This window comes from Micromys minutus, assembly GCF_963924665.1.
Source record: "Micromys minutus genome assembly, chromosome: 26".
Lineage (NCBI taxonomy): Eukaryota > Metazoa > Chordata > Mammalia > Rodentia > Muridae > Micromys > Micromys minutus.
In genome coordinates this window covers 17,776,643-17,789,856 of record NC_137961.1, presented here as the reverse complement: position 1 = coordinate 17,789,856, position 13,214 = coordinate 17,776,643, and positions in this window count along the sequence as shown.

Sequence of the window (13,214 nt, the reverse complement as noted above, 5' to 3'; positions counted from 1 at the left end):
TCAATGCTCCATACAACCTGACAAACCTTTTCATTACAGCTCTGTAATTCTGTCTGAGGACTTTTATCAACTCTTCCTGGGATAGTGAAGCCTAGCCAATTCTCTGATCGCTGCTGCTGGCTTTGCAGTCCTGGGTTCCTTTCATGCATTCTGCCTGGCCCAGCCATTTTCAGTGTTTCAGCTGTCACTATATCTTTACCCTCTAGCACCAAGTGTAATAATCAAAGGTGCATTGGAAATAATGCGCGCATACACAAGTCAGTGGCAAGTAAATTTACCAGTTATTTTATAGTGGAGGTTTGGTTCTTTACAACATCTATGCATGCTAATGTTGTAGGTTTCCAAGATAAATGATTAAATCGGATCCCAGTAAGGGGCTCAACACTCTGCGTTAAATGATAACAGCATTCTTGAGAAATCCTGACTAAGTAGGCCAGAATAGGAGAGCTACTTTGCCACACAACAGTATCCATACTTACTTAAGTCACTTAGTCTAGTTTACAAACCTCATCTGACACTGGACTTTTACAGTCTGAATAATAGAAACCACAATTATGTGATTGCTAATGAATAACATGATTATTCCAGATAGGATCAATTAATACACTTCTGTTTATGTATTCTGCATTCCCATCCTCCCTAAGCGAATGAAGAATTGGGGAAGGCATTTCTCTTCTGTCCCAATAAGCCCCTGTGGACTGAAGAAGTCAAACCTTGTTATCTAATGGAAAAAGATTAGGCTGATCCATAAAGGGGGGAACAGGAATGGAAGCCACACACTTTGGCTCTTTCTGGGTCCTCTGCATTCAGTGCTCATTCAGTCTCCTGGTTGTGTTGATGCACTGAGCTCAGCTGACTGTGTGCATTACACTGAGAATATGGCTTTGTGTATTTAAGGTGCTACTGTATTACACATTTGTACGTCTTCTTGATCTCCCCTGTTAACGTAAAATGTTATTTAATTTTTCAAAGAGAAATAAGCCACCAAGAACTGATTTATAAACAGAAGAGTTTGTTTTATGGCTTCAAGACCTTTGTACAAAGGTACCCTTTGTACCTTCGAAGTACTTCTCCCTTTCCAGTAAACCCTTCGACCAGTGGTTTTATTTTAGCAGTGAGTTTTCAGAAACAGAGAATTTAACAAGGTTGGAGTTTTCAGACACATGGTTTTGCATCGAAATTAAGCCAATATACTCCTGAGCATTCATGGTCATCATTAGCCTGTTGGTTTAGAGTCACCAATCACAACAAAACCAAAGAGGCAAAGAATTTACTCTGGTCCCTAAGTCTGCAGGAAAAATCCTCAGGCAAGGGAGTTCATGGGGTTGGATCTACTTCTAATCCTTCTGACTGTTTTATAGGTCATAGATTGAGCACTCAACTGCAGTCTGTTTTGATTTCTTCATGTTAATTCCCACTATACTGTTCAGTAAAGAATATGTCAAGAATCTGCCCATCTCCATCAAAGGAATCAAGATTATTTCAGAAAGGACCATATGTGCAGAAATATTCCAGCGGAGCTAATTTCTCCTATCTGGAATAACCACACTATTCATTAGCAATCCTACTTGTGCTTTCTGCTCCTCAGACTGTAAAAGTCCACTGTCAGATGAGATTTGTAAGAGAGATTACAGGCAAGCATACTTATTTATATGAGTGAGCTTGAAGTCACATCTTTTTCCAGGAAGAAATGCCATGCAGGTACTATGAAGTTCTGATGGGTTTTTAGTCGGGCCGATTGTGACCTGATGTAATGTGAAGTCAACCTTCAAAATTCACTGTGGTCTGCTTTTACTTGTCCTGAAGGGGGGAGTCATTAGCCTGAGCTCACAGTATTGGAATTTGGTTTTAAGGATAGGGCAAAGTTTCCCTGCCATAATTGCTTCCATCTGGCACACGAACACATGTGTTCCTGCAATAAAATTTTCTAAAATTCTCCAAACTCCACATGCCCCCTTTAGGCTGGGCTCTCTCTTGCTCTGCTGATACCTCACCTGCTTTCCGTCTGCTGGGAGTCTGTCTTGCAGCTGGCTGCTGCTTTGAAGGTGGGGGTGGTTTGGTTGAGGGTGGTATTCAGTCTAAGACTCCAGTGGTAAATTGAATGCAGACCTTTGCCTCTAGCACTAAAGACTGTGGTCATGTGTTACGTCATACTTGCCTCTCAGGCCTCAGCTCATTCCAATGTCTTCTCCTTTACTCTATTTATTTGTTTTAGCTTCGACAAGTAATATCCATGCACATTCTCATTGGAAAAATGCTTCTTTGGAAACAGAAAAAAAAAAAAAAAAAGGCTTCCTTGTAGGTGCTTTTCTTTCTCGATCCCTAAGTGAGACATTTTTCCAGGGAGTTGGAGTTCATTCTCTGTAAAGCAAGCTTATTTTATACTTTTGTCTATGAAGAGATTTAAAAAGATCTATAAACCTCTACAAATGGGAAAAAAAAATGCCATGAAATTACCCTGAGTGGAAAATGAGCAAATGAACAAACGAACAGAAAAACAAAAAGAAGGAGTGCACTTCATGAGGGACACTAATTGAGTTGGGGGTATTGAACTGATGAGTTCGATAGACATCGGAACCTGAAATTATTCCAAGTGTAAGAGGATGCGCAAGAGTAGCAACACAGAGACAAAGAAAACTAAAAACAAAAGCAACACACACACACACACACACACACACACACACACCTTGCAAATTGGCCTGGCCTTGGTTTTAGAGCAGAGCCTCTCTGTGTAAAACTGCAATGACATGAAACTGATATGGTTCTGAGAGCATCGCTGAGCCCATGCAGGCTAAATGCTGGTGCTCAGAAACAAGATGGTGCTGAGGCTGCCACTGAGGGATAAAGAATGCTGATGCCAAATCACCATTTAGTTCCTAAAGTTGTATTTAGCATGATCTTTATCAGAATCTTTGGAATTTGTTTTTTTTTTTTTAGATCATCATCATGTATATATGCATACAAATATGCTGTATACAAATCTGTATTATCTTAATTTTTATTTAGTGAGTCTATTTCACACGTCTCACATAACATATGCTATGAATATGTCTGCGTGTATGCATGTGTGCCTGTGATTCACCATGTACACTACCGTTTTTAAGGAAGGTGAAAAGTTCAAAGTCCAGAGTGGATCGCTTATTCTTGTAAGATTTATTTGTCTCTTATGGGCGCTTTTTCCAAAATGTACCACTCAGTTGAAAATATACTATATTCCCTGGGAAACTGCTTAAGGTAGTCGGGGAAGACTCAAAGAGAGACAGAAAAAGGTCATGCAGTTTTCGAGGCTCAGAAGGATCTGCCCCAAAGACCCAGAGTCACGTGCTAAAGAGGGTCAAAGAGGCCATCCAATCCATGTCGTGTACATAAATCCTTGCCCTAGACAGAGTGACTCCTAAACCACAGAAGACATATGGCAGTGAGGTTCTCACTAAGTGTCTCAAGACACACATTCCTCCTCTGAATTCTGTTTCGATTCCAGCCGACCTGCTAGAAAGTTCTTGCAGGCATCTCCCCTATTCACTACTGCCTAATTCAAGGCAATACAGAGTGAGTGACCACATCCAACTCAATAGCATCTCAGGTCTCAAAACCCTTAACCATTGAAGAGTTACCTTTTAGTGCTTGCTTTGTAGGCCCCACTGTGTAATATTTTATGTAAATGTAACTTATTTAAATGAGGAAATTGAATAATTATAAAAGGAATCAAATGAATTGACATGCAGTCACTATTTGATCTATGTATTGGTGCTGTCACAGCCACCTGCATGATTTTTTCTGAGTCTGTCATTATCCTATTGTGAATATTTTATTAAATGCTCTTTTATATTTTTATCTACAAGTTAGATAGCTTGTTTATTAGCTTAGCTTTATAAACATTGCATTATTAGTTCATATTTTTTATTATTCAATGTAAAACTGCACTTCCAATGTTCATTGTATTTTAATAATCACCAGTTTTCATCTGGTGATATTCTTGTCTCTAAATATTTTAGTTAGCTGTCTGTTTAAATTTTGATGGACACTATTCTTTCTCAGGATTTTTAAAATGCTGGTGTGAACCGTGACATTGTAGGAAAATTTTAACTTTTGTACCTGTCTAGACTTATTTATGGGTTTTTTTGCAGCAACATTTTTCAAAATGTGGAATTAAAATCATCATCACTCTCATCATTATCATTGTCATAGTTTTCATCTTGATCATTATACAATGAGTAGAATGAGTTTTATACAAAAATTGCTTAATGAAATAATTGGTCAGAGTATACTTAATGATATTTAATATGTGTTATGTCAGTGTATTATATGGCAATGATGTTGGTGCCAATTACACAGGCTTCCTTTCTTACATCTATCAGTAATTCAATAAAGAGGAAATGCCCATAAGTCTCTTTTAAAAATCTTTTTATTGAGCACCTCAATCCCACTCATTTCCTTGTCCATTGTATCCTCCCTCTGTCCTTATAAACTCCCCACAAAAGGAAAAAAAACATAAAAATAAATAAATAAACAAAACTAAACCAAAACATCTCACTGCGGAAGTGTGTCACAGTGTGACCCACAGTACACCCTATGTCCACACATCTTTACATGTAAATGTTCATGGCAATGAGTCATGGGTCTGATTCAAGGCTTCTGCTAAATTATCAATACTCAATCCTAACTGGAACTCATTTCAGATATCCCACTGTTATCCTTTCTCACAGACACCCTGCAGGTTTGGATCTTCAGAATTAGCTCTTTCATGGGTTCCAGCAGTTCGTAGGTAAGGTAGATATTGGGGTGGATCCTCTCAAGCCCTAGATCCTGGTCTTGGATGAAAGCTGCACTTACCCCACCAGGGCCAGATCTACAGCACTGCCCCAGATCGCTCAACCAACGCCAGCAGGGGGCAAGTACAGTTCTCCCACACTTAGACCCACAGGGTCAGCTCATCCATACCACCAAGGCCAGCTCTACTGTGTTTCACTGTCAAAGTGGGGCATGCTCTGTGGGGTGCTTCAGCCAGCGAGGAGCAGAGACAGCTCTACCCAGCCCTGGGAGATCAACATGGTCCCAGACAACAGCCCAAACTAGGGACATGCATATAGCCTTTGGTGAAAATCTGAGTCAGTTGAATGCACAGAACCCTGCTGTAGCATGGCCAGGGAGGGACCCAGACACGGCTACTCACAGCAAGTAATTTCTCTCCATCCTTGTGTCTCCAGCTCCATAGAGCATCATTATTCTCAAATGGTTCTGATCCTCTTTCTTTCCCATCTTTCCAAAATACACTTGCACATCTTAGTGGCTTCAGCTGTGGGTGGACCACTCAGCTTGTAGGCCTCTGGGTGCTTTCCACAAGTCTCTTTATTATTTTTTTTATGTTTAAGACTCATTTTTGACAGATGTGGGGAAACTTTCATTGCTTCATTTATGTTATATGCACTTCTAAAAATTGCAGTTTACATGTTAATTTACTATATAGTCACACTGCGGTATTTTTAATAAGAATGATCCTTAATAGAATAGACATCAGGGAGAGATGGAGGAAAAGGACTAGGAAGGGAGTGGACAAGGGAGGGGAACAGAATTGATCAAGTGGAGAGAGGTCAGAGGAGAGAGAGAGAGAGTACTGGGAGAGAAAACTGGAGTTGATGGGAATGGGGGGCATCTCTATGACCAGCTCGAAACCTAGAACGCAAGAAATACTCAGGAATCCACCTACGGTTCTTAGCAATAGGGAATATGGAACCTGAAATGGGATCTTGTGTAACCACAAAAGACTTCCAATGGAGGGACTGGGATGACAATCCAGCCACAAAATCATATTGGTCCTGCCTTCAAGATATGCAGAAGTAAGAATGGAGTAGAAATTGAGGGAAAGGCCAACCAATGTCTGGACCAGCTTGAGACCCATGCTAGAAAAAAGATCCCACCCCTGACACTATGGATGATATTTTGTTATACTTGCAAACAGGCACCTAACGCAACTGTCATTTGAGAGGCTTCACCTAGCAGCTGATGAAAATAGCCACACATTAGGTGGATCTTGGGGAATCCTAATTGAAGAGGGAAAGGTAGGACTGAAGAAGCCAGAGAAGCCAAGCACACCACAAGAAAATCTAGAGGACCAACTAACCCGAACCACCCAACAGAAAGCATGCATGGAATAGATCTACACCCTCTGCACATACTTAACAATTGAGCAGCCTGTGGAACTTCTAACTGCAGGAACAGGAGCTGTATCTGACTCTGCTACCTGCCTTTGTATCCCTTTCTTCTAACTGGGATGCCTTGCCTCACTACAATAGAAAAAGATAAGTTGTGCCTAATCCTACTTAAACTTGATATGCTAAGGCAGGTTGCTATCCATGGCGGAGGTCTCCTCTTTTCTGAGGAGAAAGGGTGGACAGGATAAGAGGATGGAGGTGAGGGAGTTGAGAGGGAGGGATAGGGAAGAGAGGGGGAGGGTAAGATGTGATCATAATGTAAAGTAATGTTTTTAAAAAAGAATGTTTCTCATAGCTTTATGTATTTGAATGCAAGTATCAAGAATACTTAATTACCAGTTGTCACTTAGCACTATTGAGAATAATTAAAACAATTAGGACATGTGGTTTTGTTGGAGGAAGTGTGCTCATCCTACATAAAATACTATTTTTAGTGAGTGTTATACATTGTTTTAATTTTCGCATGTATTGGCAATCATATCTTTGACAACTCTATTAATTCCTTTCTGGTCTTTAGATGTCTTAGATTCTTTATGTATTTTTAATGTTCTAATTAATTTATTAATCTATTTATTATCACTAAGGAAAAGGCACATATGCAGAAATCAAATATGACATTGACATTGTTGAGTTAGTATTAGTATACATCAGACTTAAATAGCACGTATGTGACCACTGAGCATCTGGCCATGGCTTCTCCTCATTTCTGGATGGGTAGGATCTTCATTAGCATTTCAGGAGCAAGAGAACAGAATATTGTAACAAATTGCAATGCATTTGACTATTTGAACACTAGAAATTTACTCTCATAAGCTTTGAAGTTAGAGTCCAAAACCAAGTTGTTGGTAAGGTTAGTTTCTTTGGCAGGTTTCCATGAAATATTTCATTCTCCTTTGATTAGAAAAATTAACTTATTAATTTATATATATATATATAAATTAATATATATTAATATTAATATATATATTATATATATTATATATTATATATTATATATATTATATATATTATATATATTATATATATTATATATATTATATATATTATATATATTATATATATATATGAGTATTTTCTTTGCATGCATGTCTGTACACCACAAGCATCCCTGGTGACTATGGAGAGGGCCTTGGATCTCCTGGAGCAGTAGTTACAATTGTAAGCAGCAGACAACATGGTAGGGATAGACTCTGTATCCTCCATAAGAGCCCCCTCCCCAGTCCCTCCTCTCATAGTCTTAAGAAGAAAGGTTATTACTAGTATTCAAATATGCAATAAGATACTATGTCATAGATACAGATTTAGATTTAGATATAGATATAGGTAGATTATAAAATCCCTGGTGTCCATGCAGAAATAAGTGAAAACATCCAGAAATTTGAATACTTTTAAAATAGCAACATTGTTAAAATTTATGGTTTAGTGTAGTTTTCAAACATTATTGTCACTAATTCTTAAAGCTACACCAGAAGCCTACGGTGCTCTCCCTCACTACTTTTTCTTCATGTGGCATTGACAGTACTACCAGAAAGAACCGGAAATAAAAAATTAAAAATAAAGATACCTAATTGAAAAGGGAACAGTAAAATAAACTTTCTTCGTAGGTAATCATAGGATCATGTTGCCACCCCCTCATAAATCATGTTAAAAAGTGTTTGTGTTAGTTATTTTTCTAGTTGTAGAAAACAAAATATGAATATATCTATATAAAATTAATACATGTATATAAAATTGAGAACCAGCCTTTTGTTGCAAGAAAATACCCAGACAGAAAAGCCACATAAGGAAAAACATGTTTCCCTGGCTTACAGTGATAGGTTAGAGATCATCACTGTGGGCGAGTTGGAGACATAGCAGCTTGAGGCAGACGCTCACATTACACCCACAGTTAAAAAGCACATATGCATGTTCATGTTCAGCTTGCTTTGACCACTGTTAAATAGTTGAGGATATACTGCTTAGGGAATGGTGTCACTCAATGCCTAGATTAGGCAGCACTTATCACCTCAATTAAATAAGAATATCCTCTTTGCCCAGCCATGCCCAAAGGCCAACCTGATTTAGAAGAAAAAAAAAAATCTCAGATTCTTTTTCAAGGGGCTTCTAGACTGTACAGATTCGACAATTAACACTAACCAGTGTACTAACAGAAAAGTCTAGGCGACATCACCATTTACAACTGCAGAATGTATTTAGAAATGTCTCACAAACAGTATGAAATAGTATTTATATCACTTACTTTTATGTTGTTGCGATGAAATACCATAAACAGCTTCTGGAAGGTGGTTTAGTTCCAGAAGTCAACAGCCCATAGTGGCAGTGGAGGCAGGGGCATGGCAGCAAGAGCAGAGAGCTAGCTCATCAGTGTTAGCTGAACACATGAAGCTGAGAGGGAAAACAGGAAGCAGGGTGAGGCTATAAACTGCCATCCACAGTAGTGCAGTGTTTTTAAGGAATCCACAACCTCCTCAAACATTGCCATCAACTAGGGACCAAATGTTCATTGTTACAAGCCTATGGGGGGGGGGCGACATTTCCAATTCAAACTATCATAATCCCTATTATTAAAAATATCATATGTCGTTAAAATTGAAAATGATATGAAAGTGGAAAAATACCCCATGTGCATGATATGAAAGCGTTATTAAAAATGTTTATCCTACTGAAAACAACCAATGGATTCAACAAGGTGTCTGTGAAAGTTTCATGTTATACTTTGTCAAAAGGGAAAACGAACTAAAATCCTCAGGAGTGCTCCTTTTTATCATGATTGCTGGTACCGCCAGCCTCTCTTTCTGCCCCCAAATGGCCATTACTACTGTATTCATCTCTCTGATCCCTTTCTTTCCTCTGAGAGCACTCATCAGTTATGTTTGGTACTCATCTTAAATCTGAGGGTTTCTCATCTTTACATCTGTGACTTGATTACCATTGAGAGGATCAATAGGCACATGGTCTCACTTACAGACCATGTCTTTTAGGGAAACTTAATTCATCCTAATGCACATTACTACAAAATATTGAATATAAACTGGCTAATAATATGTTCAAGTGCTTCAGTTCTTAATTGGAATGCCACATATCTTGTTTATTTCTGTTTTTATGTGATGTAGTGTCATGTAATCTAGGCTGGATTCTGACTTGATGTATAGGCAACAAACCTGTAACTTCTGATACTCTTCTTTCTAGTTTCAAAATCCTGAGATTATGGGCGTGCACCACTGTAGTGATTTGGGTAAGAAAACCCCCATGGTCTTGGGCTTTTGAACACTTATTCCTAGTTGGTAGGGTTCTGTGGGTGTAGGAGGCATGGCCTTGCTGGAGGAAATATGTTCATAGGGAGAGACTTGTGAGTTCAAAGATTCAAAAACTTCCCTGCTAGCTCCATTTCTTGATTGTAGTTTGTGAGGGGAACTCTCCCAAATTGCTTCAATAGATGCTATGCCTGTCTGGTGCTATACTGGTCTGCCATGTTGGCAACATGATGGATTCTTTTGGTACCACAACCCTTGACTTACATACATTGCCTTATGGTGTTTCTTCACAGCAATAGAACAGTACCCAGACATTTCTTAATATCCTAGAAAATTATTACCATCATCACATTGACTTTTACTTCCTTAACTACTTTTTATCTTGACACCTTATAATCTTTTCCCCATTAAACTTTCATTTTCTATGTCCCATGCCTCTGTGCAATATATTATTAATTTCTTTCTCCAATTGATTTATTTTGTTTGTGTAGTTTTCAATTTTTTAAAAAAAAATGCTCTTTGATTCTTTTCAAATTATCTAGGTATATTTGAGGATGGCTTTTAACCTTTCCATTATATTCTTGCTGTTAGCACACTGTACACATAGTGATGTTCCTGGATGTTTTCAATGTCTGAGAAGGTAGGGAATCCAGTCTACTATTTGTTCTTTCTATTGGCTATTGCCCTACTTCGCTGGCCCACTGTTCATATTGTTTTATAGTTCTGAAGGCATATTACATGTAACCTTACTTTTGTACTATTTTCTAGGTAATTGAATCTTATAGCTAATAACTTTCTCCGTAAAAACATTAAGGACTTTACCATGTTTCAGAATGCTTGTAGCTAGAGATAATTGGTTTTTCATTCATGTACAAAGTAGGACTGATTTCAGCTTAGGTCATCCATCGGACTCTCTCCATCTCACCTTCAAGGTTTTTCTTTTCCTTGTGTGGTCCAGGTTTCATTTATAATTTAAATTCAGTTATAAATTTTCCTATAAGAATGTGTAGCTCTTGCATTACTTCACATTGTTTCCTTATTTTCAGTTCAGTGTTATTTTAAAAATGTGCTTGGCATACATTTTTGTGAGAGAGCATAGAGGTCCATTCTTCCCCCTGAAAATGCATAGATTTGAATCGTCTTTGTCATTTCATGTTGCTGTTTTTCTTCTTGGTGCACTTAATGTAAGTGGGAAAGTTGATCCTGTTTCTCTTTTCCTTTCATTTTACACAGTCTGGCAATAATTTAAAGTTAAATCTTTTTATTTATTCTACTGTCAGTAAAGTTGTTACAAGCCATTTTAAATGTGGATCACAGATTTAGGTCTGTGCTCTGAATTTATAGATCCTTCTTTCTATTCTGAATCAACTTTTAGCTTCCTTTAAAAAATAATGCTATGGTTTCTCATAATGACTCTAAATTCTTCTTAGAAATTATATTATTCTTTAAACATATTTCACCAAGATAAGCTTAAGTGAAATAGAACATAAGGGTTACACACTCATTAAAACACACATGGGATGAGAAATGACTGAAAAATGTAGTTGGTAAAACCCATTTGGCAGTTTCCCAAACCCAAAACATTTTAAAAAATAGTATTTAATCATTTTCTAACCCTGAAACATAATCACATTTTTAGTACCTAAGAACTTCATTCTCTGGTGTATCTCTTCATGGACTAGTCATTGTAAATGCTCACTTTATAGATAGTACTAATAAAATTAAATATGCCAGCTTTTTTGCATTATCTTTTTTAACATTTAAGAACTCAAAAGTATCAGATTTAATTTTGTGCATTGAATGCCAGTCTAAAAAGGCAAGCTACCACATCTGCAAGCAACTCATAAATGATCAGGTTCCAAATTTAATTGGTATTTTTAATCTGAAATTAATTGACCAAAAAGACTAGAGAACATTTTGGAGGAGACCTCTGATTATCATTTTTATCTTTAGTGAAGTAATCATTGTCTTCTTGGTTCTTGGAATCAAGCCATTATTTTCACATTCAATTCCTGGGAATCAACCTTACCGATTGCAAATGGGGCTATTAGACCATGTGAGATTAGTCTGATTGAGGAAATTAGGTCTACTTACTGAGTGCTTAATGTGGCTATGCAGCAACTTGTTCAGATTCCCCAGGGGATTCACTTCACTTCGACGCCAGCGTTGTGATCAAGATTGTTCACATCTAGCATATTGATGAAGAATTACTAGTTCCCTGAAAGGATAAATATTTGATATTTTTCATTCATATGATGCTTTTCAATAGCCACATAGTTTTTTGGAAATTGTACATTTTCCCCCCAAAATCCAATGATATGACTTTTGGCTTCATGTCTCAAAGGGTCATATATAATAGCAATATTCATGAAAATAGAGGCAAATAAATGCTACCTCATATTGAACTCCCCAGTGGTGTCTTTCTAGACTCTTTTTTTATCACGAAATGTGGTGTGGGATTAAACATTTACTTGGAGACAGTGGTATTTTGCATATTGACTACCTTCATAGAAATTTATAAATAACTTCCCAGGACAAGTGAAATGAAGATAGAAGCTATAGTTTGGTTAGAGAGACAACGCGATATGCAGTCAGTACCAGGAGCATGAATTGGGGACCATCTTCTTGGGTGTTCTCTCTCTTCATGTTTCTCTATCCCTAGTTTCAGAACTAACAATAGTACAGCAACACTGTCTCATGGGCAGTCTGAAAATAAGTTTCTAGGATTACATTCTTGATTCTGATGAATGTTCGCTTATGAGATTGCATTCATGGACCACAATGCATTGTTTTGTTTGTCTTAGTCCCTAATATCCTCCTACCTCATTGTCCACGAACTGCAGTGCTATTCTTTGCTATGAGCAGTAAGTTCATTCCTACCAGTACTCAACGTTATTAGTGCGTACTCCAAAACAAATCAAGGAAAGGATGCATTTCTGAAGTAGATGCCAACCTCATTCTTTCAGAAGGAAAGAGATGCAGTAACTCACTAAAACAATTCTCAAATGCTCTGATAACGATTTCAGTTTAATATCCCTGGTTTTTATTTCTAACCGAACATTCAAACATACGATGATAATTTTTCCCCAATTAGTGGCTATTAGCTTCCATGTACCTTTTTGTTGTTATTGCTCAGCAAGAAAGGTTTTTCTATTTTCATTAAAACAGGCAAGCTCCTTTGTCATTTGGGTTTAGCTAGGGGATGCTGTAACTGTCCGTGGTCCTTAAAACCTTAGCCAAGAAAAAACCCCCAGTAGTCTCACAGAACATAGCAAAATGTGGCAGAGACCTAGAAACCTGCACTGTCTCATAGCACTAATTTTAGGATTTTATGAATGGAAAGATTTTTTTTAAAAGAAAGTTGAATTGGAAATATTTCCTTTTAGTATATTTCAACTTATATTTGATGCTAGATAAATAGGAAGCCATTAGTTACAGAACTTGGATAAAATTATTTTAGTCACAAAGCAGGATGCCCAAACTGCATTTAGAATATTTTAAGTGTTTTTGTATCCATAGATAGTTTATCAAATAGTTCACATAGAAGTTAAGTTTTGTTAGTTTGGGTTTTGTTTGTTTCTTTGTTTATTTGTTTTTTAGTTATTGCACCATGTTATGGGTAGGGCCTGCTTCAGGAAATAAAAATAAATTAAAATAAAAGTAGAAAAGCTTCTTTGTATACAATTCTTACTAAGACAATTTGAGAATTGCAGCCCAATACCAATATAAAAAGGAAGCAAGATAGTTT